The sequence below is a fragment of the Cetorhinus maximus genome, chromosome 9, assembly GCF_964194155.1.
Source record: "Cetorhinus maximus chromosome 9, sCetMax3.hap1.1, whole genome shotgun sequence".
NCBI classification, from domain to species: Eukaryota; Metazoa; Chordata; class Chondrichthyes; order Lamniformes; family Cetorhinidae; genus Cetorhinus; species Cetorhinus maximus.
In genome coordinates this window covers 93610259-93636744 of record NC_135887.1, presented here as the reverse complement: position 1 = coordinate 93636744, position 26486 = coordinate 93610259, and the positions used below count along the sequence as shown (strand labels likewise).

At 42.4% G+C, this 26486-nt stretch overlaps 1 protein-coding gene across 1 annotated transcript in view; it reads left to right on the top strand.

The window, feature by feature from the left end:
- The window catches only part of syt8 (synaptotagmin VIII), a 351409-nt gene that overhangs the window by 55135 nt on the left and 269788 nt on the right, over positions 1–26486 (top strand). The gene's annotated exons all lie outside the window — the stretch shown is intronic.

Sequence of the window (26486 nt, the reverse complement as noted above, 5' to 3'; positions counted from 1 at the left end):
ATAAATGCACAGGTAAAACAGATGAAGGAGGGGTCCTAAGTAAGACTGGAAGATAGAATTTTCCACAGATCCCACAAAAAGGCACACATATCTAGAATCCATCTGGGTTCCCATAGCATCACTTCTTATTTGGAATAAGTGAGTGGAGTTAAAGGAGAAGTAGGTCAGTGTTAGAACAGGTTCAGCCAAGCAGAGGAGGGCGGTTTTTGATGGGGAATGCTAGGGCTTCCTTCAAGGAAGAGCAGGAGAACCCTTAGGCTGTCCTGGTGTTGGATGGAGATGTAGAGGGACTGAACATCCATGGTGAGAAGGTGGTGGTTTGAGTCAAGAAACTGGAAACTCAAAGTGATGGAGAGTGCCAGAAGAGTTGTAGATGTAGGTAGGAAGAGACTGGACAAGATGAGGAAAAAATTAGAGTCAAAATAGGAAGAAATCAGTTCTATGGGCAGAAACAGGCAGAAACCATGGCTCTACCAGAATGGCTCTCATTGTGAATTGTGGGAAGAAGGTAAAAGTGGGCTGTGCAGAGTTGGGGAACTATGAGGTTGGATGCTATGGAGCAAAGATCTCCAGAGGTGATGATGTCAGTGACAGTCTGGCAAACAACATCCTGATTTTCATTCATGGCATCATGTTTGAGGGAGAGGTAGGAGGAGGTGTCAGAGAATTGAGGTCCAGCTTCTGCAAGGTAGTGTTTAGTTTGCCAAACAACTATTACACTTGTCTGCAGGTGTCGGAGATTAATCACACCAATTAGTACTTATCATTTAGTACTTAGAAACCCCATTTAGACATCATTTAGTACTTAGAAACCCCATTTATTACTTGTGCAAAAGGGAGACAACACAACGAGAACTATTGTACTGTCTTGTAGCAGAATACACGCAGACCAGTTAAAAGCATTTTTACAGCCAATCAGTAAATTTTGCACAAACCTATCCGCTTATTTGCATAAGTTAACTGACCAATTCATATTTCAGTAAATTTTCATTCCCAGCACAACAGATGTTGTGCTTACACAAATGCTTATTGGCCTGAGAAAGAACAAAATGGAATGTCTCAGGGCTCATCCTACAACTGTGGTCAGACAAGATGGTATTGTTCTCAAGGCTGCAGTATTTTTCTCTTAGGCCTAGGCATATAATTCAATTTCTCCATTAACCCTTTTAGCACTAAATGGGTTCCCTGTAGTTGCCTAGGCCACCACACAGGTTTATTGACCATGTTACCTAATGACTATCTTCCAATGGACTCAGTGTGCAGCATGGTTTATTATGACATAAAAATTGTTCTAAAATAAAATCAAAAATAACTTAATTGATCAAATTTTGTAGGCATTTTGTTTATTTCACATACATACCAAACGGGACAATCACTGAGTATCAGAACATTAATATAGAGCTCTAAGAGTTCCACAGGGCAGGGATTCTCTAATCTTTGAGTAATTTGATTGCCTACATAAAAACAACTGTCCTTCTAAGCAATTCAATTAATTTGTAGCATTTTTGAGCACTTCTGAGAGACATGGGCTGAATTTTTCTGCTGTAGGTCAAGTCACACCTGATGGGCAGCTGTCCGATTGAGGGCATTTTGTTTATTTGTGCATGTGATGTGAGTGTTGCTGGCTAGACCAACATTTATTGCCCTTCATAATTGCCCTTGGGAAGGTGGTGGTGAGCTGCCTTCTTGAACCACTGAGTCCTTGTGGTATAGGTACATCCACAGTGCTGTTAGGAAGAGAGTTCCAGGGTTTTGACCCAGTGACAGTGAAGGAACGGCGATATATTTCCAAGTCAGGATGGTGTGTAACTTGGATTAGAACTTGCAGGTGGTGGTGTTTCCATGTGTCTGCTTGCCCTTGACCTTCTAGGTGATAGAGGTCACAGGTTTGGAAGGTGCTGTCAAAGGAGCCTTGGTGAGTTTCTGCAGTGCCTCTTGTAGATGCAACATACTGCTGCATCTGTGCATTGATGATGGAGGGAGTGAATGCTGAAGGTGGTGGATGGGGTGCCAATCAAGTGGGCTGCTTTGTCCTGGACGGTGTCAAGCTTCTTGGCTGCTGTTGGAGCTGCACTCATCCAGTCAAGTGGAGAGTATTCCATCACCCTCCTGATTTATGCCTTGTAGATGGTGGATAGGCTTTGTGGATCCAGGAGGTGGGTTACTCTCCACAGGATTCCTGGCGTCTGACCTGCTCTTGTAGCCACAGTATTTATATAGCTAGTCTAGGTTAGATTCTGGTCGATGGAAACCCCAGGATGTTGATAGTGGGGGATTCAGCAATGGTAATGCCATTGAATATCGAGGGGAGGTGGTTAGGTACTTTCTTGTTTGAGGAGGTCTATGTCTGGCACTTGTGTGGCGCAGATGTTACTTGCCATTTATCAGTCCAAGCCTGAATATACTTACTGCATATGGACATGGACCGTTTTAGTATCTGAGGAGTCGTGAATGGTGCTGAACATTGTTCGCTGCTGATTGCACATCACCACTTCCGATCTTATGATGGAGAAAAGGTCATTGATGAAGCAGCTGAAGATGGTTGGGCCTAGGATACTACCCTGAGGAACTCCTGCAGTGATGTACTGGAAGTAAGATGATTGACCACCAACTACCACAACCATCTTCCTTTGTGCTAGGTATGATTCCAACCAGTTTAGAGTTTTCCCCCGTTTCCCATTGACTCCAGTTTTGCTTGGGCTCCTCGATGCCACACTCAGTCAAATACTGCCTGGATGTCAAGGGCAGTCACTCCCACCTCACTTCTTGTGTTCAGCTCTTTTGTTCATGTTTGGACTAAGGCTGTAATGAGGTCAGGGGTTGAGTGGCCCTGGCAGAGCCCAAAATGAGCATCAGTGAACATGTTATTGCTGAGTAAGTGCCGCTTGATAGCACTGTTGATGACCCTTTCTATTACTTTACTGATGATGGAGAGTAGACTGATGGGGTGGTAATTGGCTGAGTTGGATTTGTCCTGCTTTTTGTGTACAGGACATACCTGCGCAATATTCCACATAGCCGGGTAGATGTCAGTGTTGTAGCTGTACTGGAACTGCTTGGCTAGCGGCAGGGCAAGCTCTGGAGCACAAGTCTTCAGCAATATTGGTGGAATATTTTCAGGGTCCATAGCCTTTGCAGTATCCAGTGCCTTCAGCCATTTCTTGATATCTCGTGGAGTAAATTGAATTGGCTGAAAACTGGCATTTGTGATGCTGGGGATCTCTGGAGGAGGTCAAGGTGGATCATCCTTTGGCACTTCTGGCTGAAACTTGTTGCAAATGTTTCAGCCTTATCTTTTGCACTGATGGGCTGGACTCCCCCATCATTGAGGATGGGGATGTTTATGGAGCCTCCTCCTCCAGTGAATTGTTTAATTGTCCACCACCATGCACGATTAGATGTGGAGGACTGCAAAGCTTAGATCTGATCCGTTGGTTGTGGGATCGCTTAGCTCTGTCTATCACTTGCTGCTTATGCTGTTTGGCATATAAGTAGTCCTGTGTTATAGCTTCACCAGGTTGGCACCTCATTTTCATATATGCCTGATGCTGCTCCTGGCATGCCCTTCTGCACTTCTCTGAGATCGATCATCCTTCGGCACTTCTGGCTGAAAATTGTTGCAAATACTTCAGCCTTATCTTTTGCACTGATGTGCTGGGCTCCCCCATCATTGAGGATGGGGGTATTTGTGGATCCTCCACCTCCTGTTGGTCATTTGATTATCCACCACCATTCATTCACGACTGGATGTGGCAGGAAAGTAGAGTTAGATCTGATCTGTTGGCTGTGGGGTCGCATCGCTTTGTCCACCACATGCTGCTTTGGATATTTGGCATGCAAGTAATCCTGTGCTGCAGCTTCACCAGGTTAACACCTTATTTTTAGGTATGCCTGGTGCTGCTCCTGGCATGCCCTCCTGCGCTCTTCATCGAACCAGGGTTGATGCCTTAGCTTGATGGTAATGGCAGAGTGGGGGATATGCTGGGCCATGAGGTTACAGATTGTGATTGAGTGTAATTCTGCTGCTGCTGCTGGTTCACAACAGCTCATGAATGCCCACTTTTGAGCTGCTAGATCTGTTTGAAATCTATGCCATCTAGCATGGTGGTAGTGCCACACCACATGATAGAGGGTATCCTCAATGTGAAAGTGGGGCTTCATCGCCACAAGTAATGTGCAATGGTCACTCCTGCTAATACTGTCATCGACAGTTGAGGACGAGGTCAAGTAGGTTTTTTCCTCATGTTGATTCCCTCAGCACCTGCCACAGAGCCAGCCTAGCAACTATGTTCCTTAGGGCTCGGCCAGCTAGGTCTGTAGTGCTGCTACCAAGTCACTCTTGGTGATGGACATTGAAGTCCCCCACCCAGAGTAGATTCTACATACTTGTCACGCACAGTGCTTCCTCCAAATGTTGTTCAACATGGAGGAGCACTGATTCATCAGCTGGGAGTGGTTGGGGATAGGTGGTAATCAGCAGAAGTTTCCTTGCCCTTGTTTGACCTAATGCCATGAGACTTCATGGGGTCCAGATTAATACTGAGGACTCCCAGGGCAACTCCCTCCCGACTGTATACCACCATGTCATCATCTCTGATAGGTCTGTCCCTCTGGTGGGACAGGACATACACAATTAATGACAACTTAAAAGTCTCATCCCACCCCCACCAGCATTTTACCCTCTGCAGGTTGAGGCTTTGCCATGCAGGAAGCCTGGCACCTTTAGATGCGCAGCCTGGGGGGTTGAGTAAGGGGGAGCATCCTTTGCAGGTCCTTTGGGCCCATTGGAGATACCCATCCTGAAGGTCATCCCCTCCCCCAGCCTCTTGAGCTCGACCCTACCCCCGGACTTAAACGGGCTCCTCGGAGTGGTGGAACTGCCTGTAGTCCCAGCAATGGCCTCCACTCCCAGTTGGCACTGCTGGGATTACAGAGCTGCCTTCCGTCCGATTGGCTGAGAACTCTCTAAGACAGGACTTCCTCCCAAGATAGGAAGTCTCATCTTAAAGCAATTGATGCTGCGCCCAGTGTTAAATTGCTGCAGGGCAGCCTTCGGGTACATGGACTGGCTCTCCACCAACTTGTTAGCCTAGGGCTGAGGACCATGGCACTCTGTAAAATTCAACCCAATGTGATCAAATTCTTTCAGCTTCAGAGTCCCATAGTAAAAGTGACTCCAATATACATTGTTCTTTTGTACCTTTACTCTACAATCTAATGGCTCCTTTATTCTACAGAGAATACTATTTAAACTTATTAAATGACTAGACACAACAGGCAGGCCATCACTTAGTTCCCCATTTTTGGAATGAATGATTAATTTTCATTAGTGAAGGGGGAGAGTAGAAAACTAAAACAAATTGATTAAATCCATAAAATGTTCTGTTTCTGAATGCAGCATGGCTTTTCCAATTCCCCAGGCCCCATCTTTCCTTTGCAGACCTTTCTTTTTCTGTCCTCTTTTTTCAGCCTGCTGAAATTCTCTCTTCTTCATTTCCCTCACCCTCCATCATTTCATCTGAAGCCTCAGCCTTTTCCCCAAGCGTTTGCCAAAGCTTTCCGTTCAGTGTTTCAGCTTTCTGGTAGACTGCATTGTTTCAGATGCCCACAACACAAGCTTCCCACAACTACTGAAGCACAGTTAACCACAAAAAATCTACCTCTTGTTAAATGTCAAAAGGTTTCCCTTTCCTGTTCACATGTGAACTGATATATAACTAAAGAAAACAATGCACTATTTGAATATCGGTAACCAAACACTCTTTTGGTTTTGTTCCAGCTGCAGAGTAAAGGTAACCAAAGGAAAATTTGGAAGGTTTTAGACATTGACCCAAATTTTTCGTCTCCAGATCGATGGAGACCAGGTATACGATGGAGGATGCGTGTCAGGACCTTGTGGAAGTCCTGATGCGTCAGCCCATGTGGGAATTGCCCAGGAAGTTTAAACTTACAATGGACAATTCACCCACCACCTGAGAACCTGCTTGGATGTCTCCAACTCTGGGAGACTTTGGCTAGGCTCATGGCACTTACCTGGATAGTTACCCAGGAAATGTTAGACAGCTTAAAACCTGTTATAACGCCTGGCTAATTTCACAAACAACCGCCCCAATTACCTCCAACTCCCTTGAACATCTGACTATAACTCCGACCAGACCCAACTACCCCCCCTGACTGCCCCCTAACCAGGCTCAATCCCCAGGCCCAACCAACGGCACCTGACCACCTGACTACTCCTCCTTCTGGGCTTAACTACCCCCTCTTCCAAACTGCACCCGACCCAATCCAACAACCCCTCCAGATCACCCAACTATATCCCAACCGGACTTGGCTACCACCTCGACCACCCCTGACCCGACTTCTTCACCGACCATCCAACTAATCCACTGGCCCGACCTGATTACCACCCCACCACCCGACTACCTCCCTCAAGCAGACCAGACTACTGCCCCGTCCAATCACCCGACTACTGTCTAACCACCTAACTTCCTTCCTGACCTGACTCGCCTAGCCCCCTGGCAACCCAACTAACTCGCCAGGCATGACTGCCACCTACCCCCCAACCCAACTATGCCTCTAGACCTGACTACCCTTGACCACCTGGCTAATCCCCTTACCATCCAACTAACTCCTTGGCTAAACCTGGCTACCCCCAACCCGATTACCCGCAGACCCGAACCCGACAACCCTCCAATTATGACCACCCCTGACCCAACTACTCCCTGACCCAACCCAACTCCACCATCCGACCACCCCCAACTCAACTGCCTCCCCGACCCTCCCAATGCGACCACACCTGCAACCTGACCCGCCCTTCCAATCCAATCACACCCGACCTGATCCGACCGCCCCTCCCAACACAACCACACCCCCAACTAGACCCAGCTAGCACCCCCCAATCCAACCACACCCCTACACCCGATGACCCCTCCCGATACGACCATCCCCCCAACCCGACCACACCCCTGATCCACCCAACTACCCCCGACCCAACCCAGCGCTTCTGATCTGACTGCACCCGACCCAACTACACCCCCAATCCCACATAACTACCCTTCGACCATGACACAACTGCCCCTCAACTGGACATGACTAATTCCCTGACCCAACTACCCACTCACCCATCCAAACCATTTACTCATCTCACTTCCTCACCTCAGCTACCCACTCATCCACCCAACCATTTGCCCACTTCATCCTTTCACCCCACCCCACTTACCCCCTCATCCCAACTACCCACTCACACCCCTATACACCTACCCATTCACCCCCTACCTATCCACTCATTCCCTACCATTCACTTACCCCACTCATCCAGCTCCCCAGTCACCTGACTACCCACTCACACATTAATTTAAAAACTGACCTTTAAATACTCACCAGCATCAGGTAGCTAGTGTTGTCACTATCTCAAACTAACTTGGCATTCTAGAAACATATTCTGTTTACAATTGTATTTGGTACTCCAGTCAATAGACATCTACATTCCAGGCAGCTTGTGTATTGTTGTAGACTAACCCCTTAACAGCACCATAATACAAGCTTGAAATCCCCTCTAGACAAGATATGTAATTATCTCAAAATGTGACAGTTCATTTTGCTGAAATGGAACTGTCTGCATGCACTACTACTACTTACACACGTCTCACACGTGCCGGAAAATAGGCATATGAAATGGTTTCCCCTTTAACTGCTACAGCCTTTGCAGTTCTCCAGCAGCACACTACTTCACCCCCTACAGAATAGTTAGCGCCCAATGAGTGTTAAGGCATTAGAGAAACAGGCATCAGTGGGTTGAATGGGCTTCTGTGGTCTTTCATCATTTTTACACTCTTCAGACAAGAAGAAATGCATTGCCTCAGGAAACACACTTATTGGGACATTGATTGAGTTTATCCTGCTATACATTAAAAAATGAGAAAATTGTTTCCAAGAACTCAATCTTGGATAGTTTCAAACAGAAGAAGCATCAAACTCCTTACTTTCCATCTAACCTATTTAGGCGTTAGAGGCTCAATTCATCCCATGAATTTTGCAAAACATGTGTTTGAGGGAATTTACTTAGCTGTTGATATTACTTGTCAACCATAATTTTTCACCTCAGGGAGGAGGGGTGTTAGGCAGGAGTAATATTGCCTCAGACATTCAAAACAAGTAAATTTGCACTTTTATTTTCAGAATGGTATTTTGATACATCAATTCAGTTGATCGCTGTGTTAAAAAGTTCAACTAGCAACACACAATGGTTTGGGTCTCTAACGGTTCAGGAGTCAGATATGTAATTAGCAGGAGCCCATTGGTGACTGACCCTACTTGAACCTCGAGGGCTCTAACTAATTTACAACAAGCACCCACATTTTACATACCCCTAATGGCCCCACAAATCCCATTGATATCTGAATAAATCAAATGTTTCTAATCTCTATTTTGGGATTACTTTTCACTGGTTTAAAATTTACAACTTCATCTACTGAAGAACTTGCATTCATACAGCACCTATAATGTAATAAAGTGCCCCAAGATGCTTCCCTGGAGTATTAATGAAATTTGACAGACAGTGACATATGGAGATATTAGGATAAGCGATTAAAAACTTGACAAAAGATAGGATTTAAGGAGTAGAGTGTTCAGGGAGGCTTCAGTCCTAGGCAGGGTGAAGAAAATCTGAGGTGTGCAAGAGAACAGAATTGGAGAAATGCAAAGATCTCAGAGGGTTGTGGGGCAGGCAGAGGATAGGGAGGAGCAAGGTCATGGAAGATGTGAAAATAAGGATGAGAATTTTAAAATTAAGGCAATACTTTGAAGCGATATTCCATGTTCATCTTAATTACACAATTTTAGTTGGTGAGTGTATGAGGTAATAAGATTCATAAATTGTTTTTTTTTAAACCATCTGTTATAATGAACTTTATTCAAACTTGCAACTTTAGTGGGAAGTGTGCAGAGAACTGTTTAATTAGGACTACACCAGTAGACAGAATGAAGACAGTTGGCAATGGTCAGTCAAAATAAACATAACCTTCTGTGAATTTTGAATATGCTTAATCCAGATAATTCAATGTCATTCTTCGAGACAAAACAATCTCAACTAAGCATAATTAACACAAAGTAAGAATTATGTGCTGAAAAAATTAAATTATCAAAATTACTTAAGAGCAGGTTGCATTTGGAAATCACTGCCTCATTTGGAAAATGTCATTTGCATGGAAAAAATGCCTGAGTGTCTTTATTGTTGCCTTTTGTCTTTCTTTTGGTGGTTTTGGTTGAGGAAAAATAAATGTTGCAAGATGCCAGAAGAATTCTCCATTCTTCATCAATGGGCATTAAGTGGCCGTTAGTGTCCAGCTGAACCAGCAGGCAGGTTTAAAGGATGAACTAGATGAACTAACAACAGAGGGATTCACCCATGCAATATATTGAGGCAAAAAAAGGTAACACATTGTATGAAGATATGTTTCAGTGTCAGCAGTGCTGTATCCAGGCACATAAAGTACTTAAGAGCAGAACAACGGAGATTGGAGAACTGTTGAATCTTAATCTAATTGTCACCACAATAAGACTTTGTGAGGATTCAAAACACAAAGGAAATCCCTGCTTCTGGGCAAAATACATTACCCTTCGCTTCAAACACAAAGTACAATGACAAGTGGATAAAACTGATCCTGGCAGCAAATTATTATTAAACTTATTAAATTGAGATGTGGTCACTATGCTCACATTTCTCACTGCACTGCAGTAGCACAAGCTTATTTACCAATCAACCAATACAAGTTATTTTCTTATGGCTCCATCGCAAGTTTATGACCAACTTTAATGGTACTCATGCTGATGGCCAGTGTACTAAGATCCTCGATCATCACAAAAAGCACACACAAAACTGAATGAAAGCACCTTGTAAGGTTCACAACATGCAATATTATCCTAACTAAACCACTGAATTAGGATTCTATTCTGTAAAATATTCCCAGGTTGTTATTATTCTATAATAATGTATTATTCACTGAGAGAAGACAACAGGAAAATCTATTACCACCTACTCTGTGAAACAGGAAATCTTTGAAAATAAAATGCAATTTTTAAAATCTGTCCATCCAGGACACAAGGTTACAATACGTCAGTCAGCAACATTTTAATTCAGAATCCAAGGACGAAAACTTTGTACCCTGCACCAAAAAAAGGCATTTTAGCCCCTCAGACCTATTCCGCCATTCAATGAGATCATGCCGATCTACGACTTAACTCCATTTGTCCACCTTTGCCCCAAAGATTTTTGTTAACCAAAAGGGTCTCAAATATTTGTTTGATAGTGCAGAACTTGAGTATTGCTGAAAAAAGAGATATGCTGTTGAAGCTTTTTGTCTTGCACTCATCAGGACAGCTACGCAAGAAATAGCAACATTAAAGGGAGCAACAATTTATACTGGATAAGAGTAAGTTGTTGTTCCCTTCACTGTTGGTTTAGCTTGCAAGCTGTCCTGATAAGTGCAAGACAAAAAGCTTCATTAGCATGTCTCTCTTTTCAGCAAAAATCCATCAATCATAGTTTAAATTTACTCTTTATTTAGCATCAATTGCCATTTACAGAAGAGAGTTCCAAACTTCTACTATTCTTTGCATCTAGAAATGTTTCCTAATTTCACTCCTGGAAGGTTTGGCTCTAGTTTTCAGACTATGTTCCCTAGTTTGAAGCTCCCCAAGCGATGGACATGGTTTCTCTCTATCTAACCTATCAGCTTCACTTAATATCTTGAAAACTTCAATCAAATCATCCCTTAACCATCTAAATTACAGGGAATATGACCCTAGTTTATGCACTGTCTTCTCATAACTTAACTCTTGGAGTCCAGGTACCATTGTGGTAAATCTCCGCTGCAATCCCATCAAAGGTGATGGCCTTAATCTTCCAATCAGTGTAGGAACTGCTGCATCTGACTCTGATCAGCCAGAAAACTAGGCGCTAAAAGGGTCCAACTTCCAATGCAGCAGCTAGAAGAAGTCGCTCAGTGCAGGAATCCATGCAGACACCTACGAAGAAAATCAGCAGAAGACACATCCCTTTGTCCAGCACTAGCTGCCGTATGGTAAGTTTAAAGGTCCAGTTTGAATGTTCGTGAATGGATGAATGGGTGAGTAAGGTAGGGAAATAGGTGAGCTGGGTAGGGTGAGTAAGTGGGATATGGGTGTTAGGTGGGTATGGTAAGTGGGGCAGGGGGTGAGGTGGGTGAGGTGGTAGGGTGTAGGGTATGGATGGACAGTCCAGTGGGCAGGCTGGTGGAGTAGTCAGGTCAGGGCAGTCGGGGAGTTGGTTTTGTAGTTACCCAGATGCTAGACTAGGTTTTAATTGCTGAATGTTTCCTGGGGTTACTATTCATGTAAACACCGTGGATCACTCCCAAGTCTCCGACTCAAACTTAAGAGTCAGACACATTCGTGGAGGGTCCCAGGGAGCAGGGGAATTTCCCCTTGGAAGTTGAAACTTCCCAGGAAATTCCCACATAGGTTGGTGCGTCAAGAATTCCACAGTGTTCCAACACATGACTCAGTCGTACATCTGGTCTCTGACAATCTGGAGACCAGATTTGGCCCAATATGTCCCTAAGTTGCACTGGCTAGAACCCCTTGCAATGCTCCAGGGGTGATCTAACCAGTGCTTTGTACAGCTGAAGCATGACTTCTACCCTCTTGTATTCTGGCCCTCTAAATATAAAAGTCCGTATTTCATTAGCCTCTCCATTGTCTCCTGTACCTGTTTTTAATGATGTGTACCTGGACCACTAAGTGTCTTTGGCCTGTGCTGCTTATAGCTTTACATCATTTAAAAATTATCCTATTCTATTTTTTTAAATCCAAAGTGGATAATCCCATATTTGCCAGAGTTTTGCCAATTCATTTCATTTATCAATATCTCTGTAATGTTCCACTTCCATCTACACTACTACGAGGTGTCAGCTGTGGCTCAGTTCATAGCACCCTCGCCTTTGAATCAGAGGGTTGTGGGTTCATGTCCCACTCCCGGAAACCAAGAACTGTGATTGTACTCGAAAGAGTTGCAATCTGTGACTGTTGATAACTCGAAAGAGTTTCCATCTACACTACCACCTGCCTTTGTGTCATTGGTAAATTTGGATACAAGGCTTTCTATCCCATTATTTAAGCCATTAATAAATACATTGACTAGTTGAGACCCCAACACAGATCCTTGTGAGAAACCACTAATCACATTCTGCCAAATAGAGTACCTGCCCATTATCCCTATTCTCTATCTGTCACTCAGGCAATTTCCTAACAAGGTCAATAATTGGTCTCCAATTCCATGAACTTTAACTTAGCTAACTGTCTCTTATGAGGGATTTTATCAAATGCCTTCTGAAAGTACATGTAAATAATATGTACTTTATATACCTAATAAATATGATTTATGATAGTCATTGGTAAAAAAAAAGATTATACTTCTGTGATGGATGTCAAAAATAAAATTCTAAAAAAGCTTGCATTTATAGAATACCTTTCACAAAATGGCATATCCAAAAGTATTTTAAAGTCAATGATGTACTTTTGAAGATTAGTCAGTGTTGCAATGCAAGAAGTATGACAGCCAAAGTGCTCACAGCAAAGTCCCACAAACAGCAATGTGATAAATATTTTTTTTTAAAGTGGAAACTTATACCTAAGAGGGCAAACAAGGTCTTAGTTAAAATTTCATCCAAGCGAGCAGTCCAACAGTGCAGCCCTCCCTCACTGAAGTGCCAACCTAGATTACGTGCTCAAGTCTCTGGAGTTGGTCCTGAACCTCAAACCTTTTGAACCATGGCTTGTAGAAATAGAATCAATTACAATATAGAAAAAAATAAGCTATGCAATGCTTCACTATTAAACCTCACAGCCATGAGCTGGCACCAACAGATCGGAACATTCAGAAGTGTGGTTTCATTTTACAAGACACTGTGTACATCAGTATCAGATGACTTAGCACAACTCACATGATGTATCATCACTTTCTGACAAATGATTGTGACAATCACTTTAGACTTCTGCAGACACACTTCAGCCTCTCGCTTTGACCTTTCGTCACCGACCCCCCCGCCCCGCCATTACAATATTGTTTTTCTTCATCGGCCGAGATTTTGCAGTAGTAATGGTGGCAAAACTGTCAGAGTTCACCATCATTACTGTTCTGAAACTGGGTAACAACTTATGGAAGTCTGCATACCTGCAGTTAAACATGGAAATCTAGAAGTTGCCGTCAGTGATTCAATGCTTCCCCACAGGGTGCACTGTTGAAACTGTCCCCCATCCCCCGATTGCAGTCATGCAATCAATTAGAAATCACTGAATTGCTAATATTCCCTTTTACACTATTCGTCTCAGTAGTGCATGCAATGCAACGATTGTCCACAACACAAGATAATGTGATTGAGAAAGCATAATGGTTAAACATTCATGCTGGTAACTATTCAAAACACTTTATAAAACCCTTGAAAACATTACACTTGGTTGAGTGAGATGTAGCTTGGATTTCAACAGTGTAATAAGTTCACAATTACTGCTGCACAGGCCCTCTGGCTCCAAAAATCTAATATTTGTGAAATGTCAAATTGCTTCATTATTTTAAAAAATCACATTTTTAAAATAATGATTTTTTTAAAAAGTTCATTCTTTTTGAGTTTCTACTTTAATCCCATGTTTAAATCCCATTACATTTTTTGACAGTGAAATAAATTTAAAGTGTAGGATAATCAGTGCGTTTTACTCCCTCGTTGGCTATGAGAATACTTCAATGTGATTGGCTACTAAACCTGCTTGACAACGTCACTCTAGCTGGATGCTATTGACGCGGTGCCAGATTCAAACTAATATCGGGAATGGGAAATTCACACTACAGAGAACGCTGGATCTTTCTTTCTTCAAGGTTAGCGACAAGAGCCATTACTTCACCACATTCCCACAAAATCCAAGTCTTTGTATTTTATTGGCACGGCCAGGATTGTGTTTCTGTGAACTATCCCTTCTTCTTTCTCATGAGTTACAAATAATCACCCAACTCATTGCTGCATCCTCGTTTTTAAAACAAAAAAATCAAGACTTATGGGGTCTCCTCTTTAATTCATTTTCCCCAGGATCTCAACGTGATGGAAAATCTTACATCTCTCAGCATTCCCTTCCTTGCATAATCTATACACTTTTTAAAGAAATCTGGCATTACCTTTCTACTTCGGAGATATCCCGCATCACAGGCTCTTATCATTCATTTCAGTTTCACAATTTTAAAGAGTTACCATTCTTTGCTAAAATCAAAGCTTGATAGCATAGAGATCTACATTCTTTTCCTCGGATGAATTCCTGATTTTACCAATGCTGGGATGGGAAATTGCCGCATCCAAAGCCAGGCGCTTTCTGGCAGGATGACACTGATATCCAACCTCACTACCTAGTTCTAAAACAGAATTACCAAACATCCGAGAGCAGGTTACCTGCCTGTCCACTCAGCTGGAATCAATTCTTGAAAAAGAAATCCGTGTAAAATAAAACAACACGAGCTCCTCCTGGTGGTTCAACTGGGAAAGGCAGGTGAGCAACTCGACCTAAATCTGATCTGTGTGACTGAGTTAGCTGGCCACAATGTTACAACCTTATAACTTGAGGTTCTAAATAAATAAATATTCGAGAATATTTCCTTATTGAAGTAAAAGTTAATTAAGAACGAGTAGGTTGATAGTGGTCTGTTATGAACAAGAATTAAATTAAACTGAAGCCACTAACAGACCAGAAAACAATTTGAGCGTAGGAAAAAAATGTATATCATATACTTAACACCAGCAACACAGACAACTACTCCCTATCAAGCTGATAGCCACAATACTACTTCACCTTTCTAGCCACTGCACTACCTGAGCTTGGTCATAAGATGGAGTGTTTCACCACAAAGACTTAGTTGGCAATCTCAGTATTTCACTGGGAGGTATGCACCAAGAAAAAGTTCATCAATGTCACCCTGGAAAGCAGTATCAATGCCACAATTGGCATCTGAAACTGTGGATTAGGGAGAGTGAAAATTAAAGTTTCCTCACACCTGATCATTATCGAGTGACTGCAAAGTGCAAGTATGTAGACATTGAGTAAAGGATTGTGGTCAGCTGCAGCACCCCATGGTCAAATAGCCTGTTAACACATACTGACTGGGCTCATACATGAACAGTGGCCACTTGAAAGTGGTAGGGGTTGTTGACAAAGTCCCGAGCTCCAGAAGGGGAGGAAAATAAGAGGCAGGGATATTCTACTTGTATTTCTGTACAAATTTTATTTGATAATAGGATAGAATTTCTTTTTTAAAAAGGAACAAAAATAGTCCCACTCTACATCTTTTAATACTAACCAAGGATAAATAACATGACTAGCAGCATTGAGGAGCATGCAGCCCAGACATCCCTGCAGCATCAAGTGCAGGAGGAGTTAAATTCCCTAGCTCTACACTGTCCCAACAACACGCCTCACCCTCACATCACTTATTGCCATGCCAATTACCACCTCCCATGCCTCCTCCACCACCTCCCCCCCCCCCCCCAACCCCCTCAGCCATTGAATCAATTGAACTACACTTGAAAGAAGCACTGAGGGTAGCAAGGGCACAGAATGAAGCCCCCTACCCAAAGTGCAATGTCCATCAAAAGCGGCTCAGTGGTACTACTGACCGAGCTGGCCGAAGCCTGAAAGACATATTTGCCAGAATGCCCATTGGAAGGTGGTGAGAGAACCACCAAAGAGAAAAGCCTGCTTGACTTTGTCCTCTCCAATCTTCCTGTCACAGATGAATCTGTCCGTGGCCTGTCTTCACACAGGGAACACCTCCATCATATTGTGTGGAACTGCCACCATGCTAAATGGGGCTGATTCAGATTAGCTCTAGCAGCTCAGAACCGTTCATCTATGAGGCATAAGTAGCAGCAGAATTATATTCAAATACAATCTGTTACCTGATGGCCCAGTTCCTTCACTGCCACTGGGTCAAAATCCTGGAGCTCCCTTCCTAACAGCACTGTGGGTGTACCTAAAACACATGGAGCGCAGCGATTCAAGAAGACAGCTCACCACCACCTTCTCAAGGGCAATTAGGGGCAGGCAATAATTCAGTGACTAGCCAGCTAGTTCACATCCCATGAACAAATATATATAAAATCCCTCACTCTACCATTATCCTCAAGCCAGGAGATTAAACCTGGTTCTTAAAGTGCAGGAGAGAATGCCACGAGCAGCACCAGTCATTCATAAAAATAAGATGCCAACCTGGTGAAACTTCAATACTGAAGCAGTCAGTGCCCATATGCAGCAAGACCTGGACAACAATTAGGCTTGCACTGAGAAGTGTGAAGTAATATTAGCACCACACAAATGTCAGGCAATGACCATATCCAACAAAAGAGAACCCAACCATCTCCCCTTGCCGTTCAATGGCATTAACATCATTGAATACCCCACTATCATTGAGGATTATCATTGGTGAGAAACTTAGTTGGGCCACCCATATAAATAAAAAACAAAAGAATATGTTGGGTATATTTAGCAGGTCAGGCAGCAAATGTGGAGAGAAACAGATTTAACAATTCAGGTCGAGATGACCTTTCACCAGAACTGAAGAAAGATAGAAATGTAAGAAATAGTTATTTGGTAGTACAGAACTTAAGTATTGTCGATAAAAAGAGACATGTCAAAGCATGTCTTCAATGGAATGACACCTAATCACTTACCCCGCACACATCTCCGATGTGTGGATGATATGTTTGCTATCTTTAAATTCGCAGCTGCATCTAACAATTTCCTTATATGCCTTAATAGGCTCCATCCTGTGCTCAAATTCACCTTTGAAATGGAGCAGTCAAATGAACTCCCCTTCCTTGACGTATTAGTTGTGAAATCTGCCAGGCGGTTCTCTACCATGGTCCATCGCAAACCTACCTTCACTGGTCAAACACACGTTGGGATTCTTACAGTTCCACGCACTATAAGATTGGTCTTATCAGCAACCTCTTGAATAAGGCCTTAGCCATTTGCTCACCATGCAAGCTTAATGCTGAAATAGGGCGCATCAATGGCTACCCTGATCAGATTGTTTTGCACTGTATATCATGCAAACTCATGAATGGGCCTAAGGCCATCACTTTCAGCCCTGAAAAGTGCCCCGTCTACCTCAGATTACCCTGGAAGGGCAAGGTATCTCAAAAATTTGAGCAACAGATGAAGCTAGCTGTTTCACGCTGCTACTATGCAGTAGCAACACGAGCGGTATTTGTCACTAACAAGATGCTGCCGTCAAGCCAAAAACACACTCTGCCTACCACACAGATGAGTTAATGTGGTATATGCATTTCAGTGCCAGTGAGATGCTAGGTAGCTAGGCCATACCCAGCCATCCCATGCTTGCAAAACTCAAAACACAGTATCCAAAATTAGGTATAATTCTGCGATTGGACAACATTTGCTAAATAATCATCAGTGTGTTAAGAATTACGCTGCCAACCAATTTAAGATTGCCAGTTGGGCTGGCAGTGTGGAGCAAGTGTGTGTACAGGAAGCTACTTAAATTAATACTCAGGGCCCTGTTCTTTGCAGATAGAAAGAACTTGTGCACACATTGCACCTGTGTCGGCTAAACAAAATAAGTGACAGCCATTCGCTGACTCATTCCTCAGGGCTATACCTTTACCCACCAGGGTCTAGCTGTCTGGTTTAAATTTCAATCAATGCTTGTCAGTTAACTGTCAGTCACCATCACTGGTGCATTCTCCATGGTAACCTCTACCAATCAGAGTCCACTTGCTGACTAATCAGCACTCTCCTCACATACAGTATAAATTGTTATTTTCCCCTCATATTGGCATTCTTGCGAAGTGTCCTGATGAGTGCAAAGCTTCAACATGCCTCTTTTTTCAGCAATACTCAAGAAATGGGGGAGTTTGTTAAGCCAGTGGAAGGGGGTAAGTGGCAGGAAGAACAAAAGAACTGATGGGGTTGGAGGTCAGGAGATGTTAATGAACAATAAAATTCATGATGCAATAGCCAAAGAGTAGTAATGGATATAGTAAAGAAACAAAAAGTGTCCAGATGAGGTGTGAATGGCATGGTGGCAACCATCTGAGTGTACCATGAAGGGATAAAGAAATAAACAAGACAAGATCAACTGAGCAAAACAAAAATACAAAAAAAGAGAATGCAGAGGTTATGATCTACAGTTGTTGAACTTATTGCTGAGTCCAGAAGGTTGTGGAGCGTTGAGTCGAAAGATGAGGTGCTGTTTCTTGAGCTTGCATTGAACTTCACTGGAATACTGCAGCAGACCATGGTCAGAAAAGTCAGGATGGGAACATGGTGGAGAAACAAAATGACAAGCAACCAGAAATTCTGGGTCATGCTTGCGGACTGAATGGAGGTGTTCTGCAAAGCAGCAACCCAGCCTACATTTAGTCTCTTCAATGTTGAGGAGGCCACATCGTGAACAGTGAATACAGTATACTAAATTGAAAGAAGTGTGAGTAAATTGTTTCACTTGGAAGGAGTGTTTGGGATTTGAGAAGGGAGGACGCAAAAGTACAGGAGTTGCATCTCTTACACTTGCACAGAAAGGTACTATAGGGATGGGAGATGATATTAGTGGTGACTAAGGAGTGGACTAAGGAGTCACACAGGGAAAAGTCCCTTCGGAATGCTGACAGGGGAGGATGGGGAAGCTGGTGATCGCGTGACTTTGGAGCTGGTAAAAGTGACAGAGGATGACCTGTGAATACGGAGGCTGGTGGGGTGTAAGGGGAGGGCAAACCATATAAACACTGCAGCTACAACCAGTCAGAGTCTGGAATTCACCTCCTAACTTCCCTAACCCAGTGCACCATCTATGAGGCACAAGTCAGAAGTGTGATGGAATACTCTCCACTTGCCTGGTTGAGTGCAGCTCTAACAACTCGCAAGAAGCTTGACACCATCCAGGACATAAACAGCTCACTTGATTGACATCTCATACAACACCTTCAACATTCACTCCCTCCACCAATGGCACAGTGGCAGCAGTGTGTACCATCTACATGAGGTACTGCAGCAACTCATCAAGGCTCCTTCTCGAGCACCTTCCATGCTTATGAACTCCATCTAGAAGAACAAGGGCAGCTCCCTCCACCAATGGCATAGTGGCAGCAGTGTGTACCATCTATATGAGGTACTGCAGCAACTCATCAAGGCTCCTTCTCGAGCCCCTTCCATGCCTATGAACTCCATCTAGAAGAACAAGGGCACCAGACGCATGGAAACACTACTACCTGCAAGTTCCCCTCCAAGCCATTCATCATCCTGACTTGGAAATATATTGCCGTTCCTTCACTGTCGCTGGGTCAAAATCCTGGAACTCCCTCCCTAACAGCACTGTGGCTGTACCTACGTGACATGGTCTGCAGCAGCTTGAGAAGCCAGCTCACCACCATCTTCTCAAGGGCAATTAGGGGTAAGCAATAAACCCTGACCAAGCCAGTAACACACACATCCTAAGAATAAACATTAAAAAAATATGCTAGTTACCTAGACTGTGTACTAAATTCAAACCACAGTGCACATATAAAAATAGAATCAGAGAGACTTGTCTTTTCTGATCAGTTAACATAGAATGTAGACAACCTATTGTTTGTTTTTTTAAAAGCTCGCTTTCAGCTAGGTAAAGTGATTAAGAAATAAGAGCTGGAGTTGGTCATTTGGCCTTTTGAGCCTTCTGTGCCATTCAATACAGCATGGTTGATCTACCTCATTTTCACCTTCCCACACTATCTCCACGCCCTTATTTCCCTTAGAATCCAAAAATCTATTGGCCTCTGTCCTGAAGATATTCAATGACTGAGTATCCACAGCTCCCTGGGATAGAGTGCTCCAAATATTCACAGCATTGAGTGCAGACATATTGTCTCATTTTGCACTAAGTGACCAATCCCTTATTGAGACAGTGACTCCATGTTCTGGATTCCACAGCCTGGGAAGACCTTTTCTCAGCCTCTACCGCATCAAGCCTCTTGAGAACGTTACACCTTTTTAATAGGCCACCTCTCGTTCCTCTAATCTCCAGGAAATATAGGCCTTGTCTGCTCTGTCTCTCCATCACAGGAAGCAGTCTAGTGAACCTTTGTTGCACTCCCTCTTGGGCAAGTACCTCCTTCATTAAACCAAAACTACATTTCCACATTAAGGAAAATATGTTGTCTGTATAATCACAGCTTTTCAGGAAATTCCTGAGGGCAGTGAAAAATGATTCATCATTTCAGGACGGATCTGTGGCAGGACTTCCCCTAAATATAGCTGACACACCTCGTTTCAAATGGTTTTTTTTATTTGGTCACATTCACACATAGCCAGGGGGTGGATTTACAAAGCATTGTTAGATCGTTGCCCTATACCTTCCCCAAGACAGAATTCCAAACAGAAATAGCAGCACTAACAGACTATCCAAACTGCAGCTTTACAGCAGTGTCAATGCAGTTTTGGACCCCTTTGAAAGCAAAGGCGATGAAAGGACATTGTGCGCACATGCACACATACACTATATTTGATACATGCTACCTGACTTGGAGTGTGTAATATATGTGTATTTCCAGCATTTTCTGTTTTTATTTTAGATTTCCAGCATGCTCAGTATTTTGTTTCAGATCTAGTATAACTTGGGAATCGCACCCAGTAATATGACTGACAGTGGCCATAAAAGCAAGGGGGTGCTAGGGAGCATCCATGTGACAGTCTTATTTGGTTTTACACCAGCTGCAGTAAAACTGTTTCAGTGTGAAGTTAAAACTTTAAGAGGGCACATTTGCTGACAAATGACATTTTACCTAGTAGTGAACTGTACAGACAGGGAGATGTAACTGTACACCACTCATCCAGCATTCTGCCTGGAATGTGAAATTTGATTCGGTCAGGCTCTGGAATGAGTGCTACATTGAAGCTCTTTGCATTGCTGAGTTTAGACACTGCACAACACTAACATCTGACCTTAGACAATGCGGTGTCATTTTTCAATGTCATTGGACATTCTTCTAATTTGTCCAAAACTAACAGGGAAGGAACCGAGAGTGGAATCACTACTTAATTGCTGCTGTCTTGTTTTGCTAATGATGAAAAAATCACCAGAAACCCAAATCACCTCAACAATAAACACCTCCAATAAATACTAGAGACAAAAGTGGGGAAATTGACTTCATTTTTATTTATTGACTTATTTATAAACCAGCAGCCTTTGAGTGTCCAGCTTACATCTTGGAAAATTGCAGGCAAAATCTGTACTCCCATTCAGAACCAAATGAATTAAAGATTTTTTTTTGGAGTCTGATCTAATAAAGAAATAATTCTTTAATGTAGAAATAAATATGCTTCAGAGGCATACAATAATTCAAAAGAAAACCAGTACAATCCTCAACTTTAATAGATGTGATTGTTTCTATAAAGCCTTGTGGATTAAGAACACCTGATTCTAGTAACTTCAAACCTATTTCTAAATTATCAACCTAATCTTTGCTGTTAGAGATTACAATTTCATAGAATATTTATTTACCATTTTCAGGTTTAACCAAGGTCATTTTACTGACCACTTCACTGCAATTAAGTCTGAATGCTGCCTGCACTGTATGACAATATTCTCAGTCAATTGCTATACTGCTAGAACCAGCAGCACCACCTGCAATTGTTTGGGCTGACTAAATGTGTAGCTCTTCATTCTCTGAGAACTAGTTATTGATGAATTGTATTTCTGAAATCAGAAAATATGATTTTATTCTAGTCACCACTAAGAAGTCAAGTATAAAATGAAAAAGTTAGCAAACATTATTCAAAGTTAACAAGGACCCAAGTTGGACATTGCTTAAATCTTCAAGATTAACCCACCTATTTCTTCAAGTTGCCTTACCGAATCACTTATTTACATTTTTCCTCAATCCCCAAATATACCAGAACTTTTAAAATGTTAGCTCATCCCCAACTCTCCACTTGGTTGGCTGCTTTCCAACATGCACAAAGTTCCTGGATCCCAACAGCATGGGAGTCAGAGTTTATGGACTGTTAGCACCTTGCAGATCAAGGGATTTAGTCCAGAATTAAAACACAGAAACTGAAGGAAAGAAATGGGAACTCATCTTTTCTCTTTGCAGATTCTGTCGTGAATTTCCAGTATCTGCGGTTTCTCTTTTCAACTCAAAAGAGGTGTTTCTTTTCAAAATTACAAATGCTTAAAGATCATAATAAAATTTTTTGGGGCAATGTTAAAGCAACAATTTTAAAAGGGTAACTGTTAAGCACAGGTCTGCAGATGCAACTTGTGGCTCAGTTCATAGCACCCTCGCCTTTGAATCAGAGGGTTGTGGGTTCATGTCCCACTCCCGGAAACGAAGAACTGTGATTGTACTCGAAAGAGTTGCAATCTGTGACTGTTGCTAACTCGAAAGAGTTTCCAGGGGAATCAATAGCAATCAGCACCTTGACTAGATATAGGTGAGTAAAGCTAATTGGTCCCAATCTAAAAATAACCTGCAATTCCATCACAGCATCCAGTTATTTCCTAAATAACTCCATAGCTTTGGCTCCACTAGTCTACCTGGATATCTAGTCTACAGATTAATCACACGTGTGAAGAACATCTGAGTATCAGTACTATTCTCTTTTACTAGTTTGAATGTATCCCTGTGTCATTTTAATTTATAGTGGGTGCTGTGGATTAAGCATTTTGCAGTCTCACCTTGGTTGTTCCTAATCTCGATGGGATCACCACAATTCCAATTGAAAATCTAGGCACAGGTCTTTAAAATTGTTGTTGCAGCCTCCGTTTAAAAGGATGAATTATTGCAGAATCTTCACTTCTACAGAACTCAATCCTCCAATATTGGGGATCATTTGCATGGCCGTAATAGCATTGCTTACAACGCAGGGATGGTTTGTTGTGACTAGAGCTCAAGGTGTGGTTTGACCAAAGTGCTGTAGAGCGCAAGTGTGATACCTTGCAACCTCTACTCAGTTATGGCTATAAGAAACAATAGTTCAACACCATTTTTGTTGTTGCCACACAAGTTTTTAAAAGCCTTTGTATTTTCCTACATGTGGCCCACTCTCCTCCCCCCACCCCCATCCCATCCACTCACCAGCAGCTCCAGTGCCAGTGTTTTTGTAGGATGAGGATGAACACCACCCCCCACCACCAACCCAGAATATCAGGCAATAAACGCTTCCTCACATCTGAAAATGGTTTTACTGTTACTTAAACCCCTTCACACCATGTGTCCCATCACTTCTGTACTAAACACAGTGGCCTTTTCAAATCCACTCTTCATCTTTCCCATTCCTTTTAGGTCAGTGAAAGGAAGTCCTTGAAAAAAAAATTCAGGGCAAAAAATAATTTGAATTTGTATATCAATGTCCATAATCATCAAGTAAAAATCAATCCATCCCCCCCTAGCAAGGCAATAGAGTTGAGAGTTGCAATAAAATTTAAAAAGTTTGACAAATTTATTGGAGTTGGAGGGTGTAATTAATAGGGTAGCTAAAAAGGGAACCAGTAGATGATGTAGTGATTTCCAAAAGGTATTTAATAAAGGGTGCCACAACAATATTAATACACATAAGGGCTCATGGAATTGAGGGCAATGTATTAGAATGGATAGAGAATTGGTTAATAGACAGGAAGCAAACAGTAAGGATGAACAGTCAGTTTCAAGTTGTAGGCCATGATCAGTGCTGGGGCTTCAGTTATTTACAATCTACATTAATGACTTAGAAGAAGAGACAGAGGAATGTAGTCAAGTTTTCTGATGATACAAAGCTAGGTGGGAATGAAAACTGTTAGAAGGGCACAAAAAGAGGCTGCAAAGGGATACACACAGATTAAAGGAATGGGTAACAAGGTGGCAGATGGAGTGTAGTGCAATGTGGAGAAGTGTGAGGTTGTTCACTTTGGTCATAAGAATAGAAAAGCAGAATTTTTTTTCAAAGCGGTGAAACTGGTATATGTAGATGTTCAGAAGGGCTTGGGTGCACTTGTACAAGGGACACAGTTAGCATGCAGGCACAGCAAGCAATTCGGAAGACAAATGGCATGTTGGCTTTTATTGCCAGGGATTGGACTGCAGGAATAAAAAGTAGTCTTGTAATTATATGGAGCTTTGATGAGACTACACCTGGAATACAGTGTATAGTTTTGGCCTCCATATGGAAGAAAGAATATATTTGCTTTGGAGGCAAGACAGCCAAGGTTCATTAGATTGTTCCCTGGGATGAGAGGATTGCCCTATGATAAGGCACTGAGTAAACTGGGTCTACATTCCAAGTTTAAAAGAATGAGAGGTGATCTCATTGAAACGTACAGGGTAGACAGGTTGTTTCCCCTGGGAAATCTAGGACAACGGGGCAGAGTCTTAAATAATCAACCCTTTATTCTAAGACTGAGACGAGGAGAAATTTATTCACTCAAAAGGTTGCGAATATTTCACCAAGGGTTGTGGGATCATTGAATATTCTTTAGGCCGAGACACAGATTTTTGGTCCCTCAGTAAATCAAGGGATATGGAGAGCAGAAGGAAAACTGAGTTGAAGTTGAAGATCAGCCATGATCATATTGAATGGCAGAGCAGGTTCGATGGGCCTTATGGTCTACTCCTGCTCCTACTTATGTTCTTAAAAATTATCTTGCACCTTATGTCTCAAAAAACTTACATACAATGAACTTAGAATTGAATGAACTTATAAAAGCAAATTGGCAAATATAAAAAACAAACAGCAAGAGTTTCTACAGGTATATGAAAAGAAAGAGTAGCTAAAGTGAGCATGAGATCCTTGGAGGATGCAACTGGAGAATTGATAACAGGAAACAGCACATAATTTAAGCTGATATTTTACATCGTTCTTCATGGTGGAGGACACTAAACATTCCAAAGATATCAAATAGGCAGGGAGCTAATGGGAGGAAATCTTGTAACAGTCTCTATCACAAGGGACAAAGTATTTGACTAACTAATGGGGCTAAAGGCAGACAAGTTGCCAGGACCTGATGGCCTGCATCCAAGGGTTTTAAAGGAAGCAGCTGCAGAGATAGTGGAGGCATTGGTCAAAATATTCCAGAACTCAGATTTCCAGGAGGGTCCCAGCAGATTGGAAAACTGCTAATGTGACACCCCTGTTCAAGACAAAAAGCAGGAAACTATAGGCCAGTCAGCCTAACATCTGTCATTGGGAAAATGCTAGAGTTCATTCTTAAGGAAGAAATGGCAAGACATTTAGAAAAGCTTAACACAATCAAACAGTCAACATGGTTTTATGAAAGGGAAATCAGGTTTGACAAATTTGCTAGAGTTCTTTTGAGGATATAACAAGTAGAGTTGATAAAGGGGGACTGGTAGATGTAATGTATTTGGATTTCCAGAAGGCATTCCATAAGGTGCCACATAAAAAGTTTATTGCACAAGATAGTAGCTCACAGTATTGGGAGTAATGTACTAGAATGGATTGAGGATTGGTTAACACACAGAAGACAGAGTCAAGAATAATGGGTCTTTTTCAGGTTGGGAAGATGTAACTAGAGGAGTGCTACAAGGATCAGTCCTAGGTCCTCTATTATTTACTATCCATATTAATGACGAGGAAGGGCAGAGTGTAATGTATCCAAATTTGCTGACAATACAAAAATAAGCAGGAGGGCATGTTGTGATGAGGACATAAGGAATCTGCAAGGGGCTATAGACAGGTTGAGTGAGTGGGTAAAAACTTGGCAGATGGAGTATAATGTAGAAAAAAGTGAGAGGTCATGCACTTTGATAGAAAAAAAAATCAAAAGGCAGACTATTACTTAAATGGAGAGAGACGCCAAAAAAATGCAGCACAGAGGGATCTGGGTGTTCTTGTGTATGAAACAAAGTTAGCATGCAGGTGCAGCAAGTAATTAAAGAGGCAAATGGAATTTTGGCCTGTATTGCTAGGGGGTTAGAGTTTAAAAATAGGGAAGTCTTGTTACAACTTTACAGGGTGTTGGTGAGGACACACCTGGAGTACTGTATACAGTTTTGGTCCCCATACTTAGGGAAGTACTGGCATTGGAGTTAGTTCAAAAGAAAAGGGATGAAGGGGTTGACTTATCAAGAACGGCTAAACAAGTTAGGCCTTTATTCATTAGAGCTTAGAAGAATGAGGGGTGATCTTATTGAAACGTACAAGATTCTGAGGAGGCTTGACAGGGTAGGTGTTCAGATGATGGGGGAATCTTGAACTAGGGGACATAATTACAGAATAAGGGGACACTCATTTAAAACTGAGATGTGAAGCAATTTTTTTCTCTGAGGGTAGTGAATGTCTGAAATTCTCTACCCGAGAGAGTTGTGGAGGCTAAATCACTAAAAGTATTGAAAGAGGTAGATTGATTTTTGAAATATCAGGGGCAGTTCAGCTATGATCTTATTGAATGGTGGGGCAGGCTTGATGGGCCAAATGGCCTACTC